Source organism: Ailuropoda melanoleuca, chromosome 2 (assembly GCF_002007445.2).
Source record: "Ailuropoda melanoleuca isolate Jingjing chromosome 2, ASM200744v2, whole genome shotgun sequence".
In the NCBI taxonomy this organism is placed as follows: Eukaryota; Metazoa; Chordata; class Mammalia; order Carnivora; family Ursidae; genus Ailuropoda; species Ailuropoda melanoleuca.
Genome location: NC_048219.1, coordinates 94,681,049 through 94,690,928, shown reverse-complemented (window position 1 = coordinate 94,690,928; position 9,880 = coordinate 94,681,049).

Genomic DNA, 9,880 nt, shown 5'->3' with positions numbered 1-9,880 from the left:
TTCCTAAAAATGCAAACCTTAAGGGAGAGATATATGAGCTTTTCTAAGTTTCTTCTTAGCCAACATCTTTACCAACCACGTTTGACTAAAGTTTAAATAAATTTTTGTTTTCCATCTCCATGCATCACAAAGCTGAACTGTAGTCATCAAGTCCCAGGCATTTTGCTAGTCATTGGTGATACAAAGGTGAAAACAATATATCTCTACCCAAAGAAAGATATAATTTACTGAGGAGCAAAGCAGGTGTTTCTGGTAAAATATGTAATACTTATAGATGCCTAGAAATTATTTAGTGTTTATATAAGAGAGATTCAAAAGTGCTATTTTTTATATAAATAAATGAATAATTTAGATATGCAGAGATGGCATAAAATGTATTCTGTCTGGATGAAAATGTTACCGGTCCAGGAGGCTCAACTCCATCTCTCAAATCTATTCAGAGATCAGTATTTTTGGAATTTTTTCCCTATAGATAGATCATCTCCTTTGTCCATTTTTTTCAGGAAAATTTTTTTTTTGCATAACCTGCAGGTTGAATAGTTAGCTATCTTTCTTTGTGGTCTACACCACATTGCTTTAGTGAATGGGTTTCCTTCCTAAACTCCAGAAGAGTAAATGATTTTCATTGAGATATTGATTTTTGGCTCTAACTCAAGTACTCAGTGCATTTACTTACAAGTTGTGTCACTACAATGTTGAAACAAAGCACTGATGGTAGAAAAATCAGTCAATCAATTCTTTGCATCATTGTTATGGTGAGAAACAATTGGACTGATTTTTCTGATTGATATTTTTGTTCATTTATACAACTGTGTTTGATATTCATTCAATTATTTGAAAGAGCCAGATATCTTAGTGTATTTCAGACATAGTCTTGATTGCTTGTGTAAAAAAAAAAGCAAATTTTAAGTGGGAAAAATAAATGGCCAGTGGAAGTGGCCAGACATAAGAGGATGAGTATTACTCAATATGAAATATACAAAACATACTCTATGAAATAATATATGAACAATCTGTTCAACTTGAACTGATTTATTGGTTTCTTCAATAAACACTTATTTTTTACCATGTTTTAGGATCTGTACTGGTCCTTGAGAATACAAAAACAAATGTAATGAGATCTTGTCCTTAATTAGATTGAATGTTTTCAAGCATGTGGACACATGTGTTCTTTAAATAATAAATATTTATTGTGCCATGGATGGTACTGATGCATAAGATAAAAATACAATAAGGGGGTAATAGATTCTGGCATCCTGGAGTTTATAGGCTAGGTATAAAAGACAAACAGGACAAGTAATTATAGTAAGTTCTAGTGACTGTCATGAAAAATCTGCAATACAATGAGACCTTTACCCAACATAAGAATAAGGGAATCAGGAAATAAGGAAAGGTGTCCCTGGGAAAGAGTCATTCAAGTCGAATACTAAAAAAAAAAAAAAAATTATTATTTATTAAGAAGCAGAAGAAGGAGACAATGGAGAGGTGTTACTGACAGAGGGACTAGTGATTAAGTACAGAAACATCCAGCATTTTATAACTTATTGAAACAAGACCTTCAAGTATCAATCATCCTAATATGCTAAAATTAATATTAGTATAAAATTAATGACATCTTAAGAGCTGAGATACATTTGAGTTGTCCTGATAAATCTTCAGAAAAAACAACACAGAAGTGGGTGGGTTCCAAAGAAGAGATCAAATTTCTCAGAAAACTGAAAACTGAGAGATATTGCTGTTGTACTAAAAAAAAGTTAAAATTCTTCAGGGAGAAAGAATGGGACAACAGGTTGAAACTTGGTTCTATGTAAGGAAATGAATAGTGCTGGAAATGAAATTATGGAAGATTAAGTTAAATTTACTTTTTTTTTTCTTACATTTAATTGTTCTAAATGCAGCTATCTGAAACAAAATAGCATTTAAGTATTATGTGTTTGTGGCAAGTGTAACGTTAAAAGGTGTGGCAGTGGTAGCACAAATGTATTTATACCATTGTAAATTTCTTCCACTACAGTGAAGTGACATAATGTTATTTGAAGGTAGGTTTATGTTATTTTAAAATTCATACCCCAATATAATACATATATGAAAAATTTAAAGGACACATAGATAAAAATGAAAGACATAGATAATATGACAACAGAAAAGAAAACAATGTATTCTGAAAAATGCTCACTTAAGAGAACATAGAAGAGGAAACGAGAAACAGAACAGATGTAAAAAATAGAAAACAGCTACCAATATGGAAGAATATAATTCAATGATACCAATAATCACATAAAATATGAATAGTGTAAATTTACCAGTTTTTAGACAGGTATTGATATACGAAGTAAAAAAAGCAAAAATTATGATCAGGCAACGCTAACCAGACAAAAGCTTAAATAGCTATATTGCTATCAGACAAAGTGGAATTCAGAATAAGGAATCTGGTTTGGGGTAAAGAAAGCATTATATAATGATACAGGGCTCAATTCTAAAAAAAAAATATAATTGCACATGCACACATGTAGAGAGATTAAAAATACACAAAGAAAGAACTAATAGAATGTACAAATAGATAAACCTATTACAATTATATTAGCAGATTTCAACCATGTTCTCTCAGTAACTGATAAAATAAGTAGACAATCAGTATATATACAAAGGAGCTGCACAAACAACCAACTAAACCTAATTGAAGTTCATAGAATAGTCCCCTCAACTGTAGTAGCATACACATTATTCTTTTTTTTTCCTAAGATTTTATTTATTTGTTTGACAGAGAGAGAGACAACCAGCGAGAGAGGGAACACAAGCAGAGGGAGTGGGAGAGGAAGAGGCAGGCTCCCAGTGGAGGACCCCGATGTGGGGCTTGATCCCAGGACTCCGGAATCACGCCCTGAGTTGAAGGAAACTGCTTAACGACTGAGCCACCCAGGCGCCCCCACACACATTATTCTTAAGGGCACATAGAGTAGTCACCAAGGCAGACCAAACTTTTGTTCATAAAATAAATCTAAAAAAAAAAAAAAGTAGCAATCATCCAAAACATGTTCTTGAACCAAAATGGAATGAAACTGTAACTTAGTAACAGAATGAAATCTGAAAAATCTCCTCCTATTTAGAAGTTGCATAATATACTTCTATACAACTCATGAGATAAAGAAAGAAGTATTTTTAAAGAAAATTAAAAAGCATTTTAAACTGAATGAAAATGAAAATTCAATGTATCAAAATTTCCAGGATTTTGCTAAAGCAGAGATTGGAGAGAAAATTATAGTGCTAAATAATTATCTTAGAAAAGAAGAAAAATCTTTTTTGTTTTAAAGATTTTATTTATTTATTCAACAGAGATAGAGACAGCAAGCGAGAGAGGGAACATAAGCAGGGGGGGTGGGAGAGGAAGAAGCAGGCTCATAGCAGAAGAGCCTGACGTGGGGCTCGATCCCATAACGCCGGGATCACGCCCTGAGCCGAAGGCTGACCCTTAACCGCTGTGCCACCCAGGCGCCCCAAAAAAGAAGAAAAATCTTAAGTCAGTATGCAAAGTTTCCATTTTAATGAAACTGAAAAAGAAAGAGAAAAATAAATTAAGCAGAAGATGAAAATAATGAAGACAAAAGTGGAAATCTATAGAATTGAAAATGGAAACAATAAATTGAGAAATCTTTAGCTAAATAACCCAAAGAAAACAAAAAGATGCTACTAACAATATCTGGAATAAAGAGAGGATATAATTACAGATTTTTAAAGTAATTAAATAATAAAACATACATGCTACAGGCAATGTTAAAAACCTAAGATTTGACAAAATTTACAAAATTGACCTTCTTTGGAATAATCAAACTGCTATAATCACTTAAGAAAAAATAGATAACCAGAATAATCCTAAATATATATATTTTAAATTGCATTCATAGTTTAAAACATTCCAAAATGAAAAGATCATTTCAGTGGTGAGTTTTATTTCACATTTATAAAAGAAATATTTCAACACTCTCTGTTCCAGAAAATGGAAAATAATGAACCACTTCCTGATTCATTTTATAAGGCTAGAGTTACCCTAATACCAAAGCTAGACAAAAATATTATAAAAAAGTAATCTACAGGCTAATATCCAACATTAATCTAGATACAAAAATCTTTAACAAAAAGTGTATAAGCCAAATCCAAATATACATAAAGTAGGTAATACACCATGATAAAAGGAGATTATACCGGAATATAAACCTGGTATAACATTTGAAAACCAATCAGTAAAATGCACCATGTTAACAGACTAACAAGCAAACAAACAAACAAACAAAAACCACAAAAAAACACACACAAAAAACCAAAATCTTACGGTCATCTCAATGAAAACAGGAAATAAACATTAGACAAAATGACACATCAACTCCTGATTAAAACCTCACATCAAACTAGATGCAATAAAAATTACTTTATAAACTTGATAAAGGACTTCTACTAAAATTTGTAGAATATTCATGAATTTGAAGACTCAATGTTGCTAATGTTGAGTCTCTAATACATAGATTGAATACAATCCTAGTAAAAAATTCAAAAGCCTTTTTGTATATAGCAACAATTTCACTCTGAAATTTATATGTGAAGTCTAAGGAACTAGAATAGACAAAGCAATCTTGAGACAGATTACAAAGATGGAGAACTCAACCAATTCCAAGAACTATTATATGGTTAAGTAACTAAAATAGTGTTAGTATTGGCAAATGGGTACACAAATAGAATAGTACAATAAAGAATCCATTAAAAAAAACACACAAATATAATCAAATGCTTATCTTTAGCAAAACTCAAAAAGAATTCAATGTAACAAGAATAGCTTCTACACAAAAACTGATATATAATCATCAATGTTCACATGCAAAATATTAAATAATATATGTATGCAAAAACCTTCAACAAGACACTTTCAAATCAAATCTCAAAATGTATAAAAATCCACCATGATTCAATGGAATTTATCTCAGAAATATAAGGCTGGTTTAACATCCAAAAGTCAGTTAATGTGAACAACTATCAACAAGACAATAAAAGCCCCACATAATCATCTTAATAAATGAAAAAAAGCTATTAGACAAAATTCAGCGCCCCATCACGTTAAAAACAATCAACAAACCGGGGCGGCGGGGGAGAAACAACAAAACAAAAAACAAAATACTACTCCGTTATACTGATAAAGAATCTCTATGAAGAAACATATAGCCAACAAGGTAAAGGTGAGATTCAACACTTCCCCCTAATGTCAGGGACAAAGCAAGAATTTCTGGTCTTATTAATTCTATTTATCATTATACTGGATATTCTAGTCAGGAGAATTAGGTAAGAAAATGAAATAAAGTCAACCAGATTGAAAAGGAAGAAGTAAAATTATCATTATTTGCACAAAAAAATAGAAACTCTTAAGAAAGTGACTAAAAAAATCATTAGATCTAATAAATCAGTTTGGCAAGCTTTCAAAATACAACAGCAAAGTACAAAAAAATTCATTGTACTCCTACATATGACAATGAACAAACCCAAATGCGAGTGATAAAATAGTTATAATTGTATTAAGATAAAATGCTTAGTAACAAACTTTGAAAAAAAACCCAACTATGCTTTGAAAATTACAAAACATTGTTAAAAATAATTGAAAACCTAAGTAAACAGAATCCATCTCATGTTCATATGTCAGAAGACCTAACTTTGTCAAAGGAGTGCAATCAATATGCCACAGGTTGATCTACTGATTCAATGCAATTGCTGTAAGAAAAACAACACAACAAACCTAGGGGTGCCTGGGCGGCTTAGTCAGTTAGGTGGCTGACTCTTGGTTTCAGCTCAGGGAATGGTCTCAAGGGCCTGATCAAGACCCATGTTGGGCTCTAGGCTCCGCACAGAGTCTACTTGTCCTACTCCATCTTCTGCTCCTCCGTCTCTCTCTCTCCCCCCTAAATAAATAAATAAAATCTTAGAAAAAATAACTAACTTCTCTGTGACAATTGATAAGGTACCTGATCCTAAAGTTCATACAGAAATTCAAAGGACCTAGAATAAATAAAATAATCCTGAACAAGAATAACCAAGTTGCAGGACTCACACTTCCCAAACTGAAAATTACTACAGAGGTACAGTAATCAAGACAGTGTAGTACAGGGATAAGAAAAGACATAAGCATCTAGTTAAGAAATGGGCAGAAGACATGAATAGACATTTTTCCAAAGAAGACATGCAGATGGCTAACAGACATGAAAAGATGCTCAACATCAGTCATCATCAGCGGAATGCTAAACAAAACTACAGTGAGATATCACCTCACACCTGTCAGAATGGCTAAATTTAACAACACAGGAAACAACAGATGATGAGGAGAATGCGGAGAAAGGGGAACCATCTTACACTGTTGGTGGAAATGCAAACTGTTGCAGCCACTCTGGAAAACGATATGGAGGTTCCACAGAAAGCTAAAAATAAAACTAATCTATGAACCAGCAATTGCACTACTGGGGTTTTTCCCCAAAGGATTAAAAAATATTGATTTGAGGGCACATGCACCCCGATGTTTATAGTAGCATTATCAACATTAGCCAAATTATGGAAAGAGCCCAAATGGGCTCTGAGGAATGGATAAAGAAGATGTTATATATATATACACACACACACACACACACACACACCAGAATATTACTCGACCATAAAAAAGAATGAAATCTTGCAATTTGCAACCATGTGGAGAGCTAGAGAGCATTACGCTAAGTGAAATAAGTCAAGCAGAGATAGACAAATACCATATGATCTCACTCATATGTGGAATTTAAGAAACAAAACAAATGAACACAGAGGCAAACCATAAGAGACTCTTAACTATAGGGAACAAACAGAAGGTTACTGGAGGGGAGGTGGGCAGGTATTGGATTAAATTGGTGATGACTATTAAGGAGGGCACTTATGATGAGCATTGGGCGTTATATGGAAGTGATGAATCACTAAATTCTACTCCTAAAACTAATATTACACTGTATTTTAACTAACTGGAATTTAAATAAAAACTTGAAACAAACAAAATCAGAATTGAAAATTGAGAAAAAAAATCCTCATATTTATGGTTAATTGATTTCAACAAGACCATCAGGCAATCCCACATTGGATAGAAGAGTAGCTTTCAATGGACATTATTGAGAGAATTGAATGTTCACATGGAAAAAAAAAACAAGCTGGACCTCTCCCTCATACCATATGTCAAAATTAACTCAAAAAAAAAAAAAAATCAAAGACCTAAATGTAAGAGCTAAAAACTATAAAATGCTAAGAAAAAAAAATGGAGGTGTAACCTTCGCAGCCCTGGATTGATCCTTAAATGTGACCCAAAAAGCACAAGCAACGAAAGATTAAAAAAAAAATGCTAAGTTTGACATCATCAAAATTAAAATCTATTGTGCTTCAAAGGATACCATCAATGAAGTGAAAATAAAACCCACATAATGATATATTTACAATTGTATATCTGATAAGGGACTTGTACCTGGAATATTTATGTAACTATTACAACTCCAAAATAAAAAGACAAATAACCTGACTCATAATTACCAAAAGATTGGAATAGACGTTTTTCAAAAGAAGAATACAAATGGCCAATGAACACATGAAAAAAGTTTCAGTATCACAAGCTGTCAGAAATTTTGTAGGCCTCAGGGATTTTATGGCCACCTCACAGTGACTGGGTAGACCCTTATGGAAAATTTGTTCAGATGTCAACACCAATGACACCATACAGACCAGAAAAGGTAAGAACAGGTCTTTAACTACGTAATGATGCCATCTAGAACATCAGGACCACTCTCTCAAGCTTGTCCAAAAATAAGTTGAGAGAGAAAGGAAAAAAATTTGATTTGGGGTTTTTATAGTGGTTAGGGGATGGTGCTGTGTGAGATGTCCCATGCATAAGTAAGGCTGGCATGGCATAAAACTCTCTCTGGGCCAAAGGAAGAAGAGCATCAGAAGCCTCCTCAGATGTGAGAGAAAGGGGTGGAGGAAGGGGCTTACTAGCTGTTAGCAGTCAAACATCAAAAAAAAAAAAAAGACTCAGATTGTTAATTAGAAGGCAAATCAAAACCATGATGTAATACCACTTCATGTCCATTAAGGTTTCTATAATCAAAACTAAAGAAATGGGGCACCTGGGTAGGTCAGTCGGTGAAGCATCTGCCTTTGGCTCATGTCATGATCCCAGGGTCCTGGGATTGAGTCCTGTGTTGGGCTCTCTGCTTTTCAGGGAGTCTTCTTCTCCCTCTCATTCTCCCTTTGTGCTCTGTCTCTCTCTCAAATAAATAAATAAAATCTTTAAAAAAAAAAACAAAGATAATAACAATATTGGAAAAGATGGAGAAATTGGAGTGCTCTGAAAATGCTGCTGGGGATGTAAAATGGCCCTACCACTATGAGAACAGTCCTTCAGTTCCTCAGTTAGACATTAAGTTCCCTTCTGGTCCACTGATTCAACTTCCAGGTATCTAGCTAAGTAAAATAACAACACATGTGTACACAAGAACTCAGACACAAATGTTCATTGCATCATTATTCATGATAACTAAAAAAAAGAAACAAATGACTACCACCAGATGAATGGGTAAGTAAAACATAGTATAACCACACAGTGGAATATTATTAGGCAATAAACAGGGAACAAAGTATTGATACATGGTACAATATGGATGAACTTTGAAGACCTTCAGCCAAGTGAAAGAAGAGGGTAACAGTGGGCACCTGTTGTGGGATTCCATTTATATATAATGTCCAAAATAGGGAAATTTATAGAGGCAGAAAGTAGAGCCATGGCTCCTAGGACTATGGGGGCAAATGGTTAAGGAGGGATGGTTACGGAATGCAAGATTTCTTTCAGTTGTTATGAAAATGTCCAAAAATTAATTAAGGTGATGGTTCACAACTCTGTTAAAAGCCATTAATTATACACTTTAAACAGGTGAGTTGTATGGATTGTAAGTTATATCTCAATTGAGCTGTTAAGTTTTTGTTTTGTTTTGTTTTTAAATTTTATTTATTTATTTGATAGAGAGATAGCCAGCGAGAGAGGGAACACAGAAGGGGAGTGGGAGAGGAAGAAGCAGGCTTCCAGTGGAGGAGCCCAATGTGGGACTCGATCCCGCAACGCCGGGATCACGCCTGGAGCCGAGGGCAGACGCTTAACACTGTGTTACCCAGGCGCCCCGAGCTGTTAGGTTTTTTGAACAATAGTCTCCGACTTTTAACTCATAGCTAATATAAAAATTAATTCAAAGTGGTTTTGATGACCTAAATGTAAAATCTAAAACTATAAAACTTCTCTAAAAAAAATTAAAAAGGAGAAAAAAAACTGTGAGCTTGGATTAACCAAACTGTTGTTAAACATAATAATGAATGTATAATCTGTAAAATAAAAACTTGATAAATTGAACTTTATTTCAATTAAAAACCTTTACTTGGAATATTCATTCGTTGGTAGTGAAAACTGCAAGATAGTTCAGCAATATCTGAAAAACAGCTTGTCTGTTTTTTATAAACTTATTCCTACCATATGACCCAGAAATCTCTCTTCTAGATTTCTACCCAATAGAAATGAAACATTGTGTTTACATGAAAATCTGTATGTGAATGTTTATGGCAGCTTTATCCATAATACCAAACACTGGAAACAATCCAGATGTCTTTCAGCCTGTGAATGCATAAACAATCTGTGGTACATCCATACATTAACATATCTCTCTTATTAAAAGAAACAAACCATTGATTCATGCAATAACTTGGATGGCTCTTAAACGTTTTTTGTAAAGTGAAAGAAGCTAGACCCAAAAAGGTACATGGCATATGTTTCCATTCACATTATATTCTGAAAAACAGC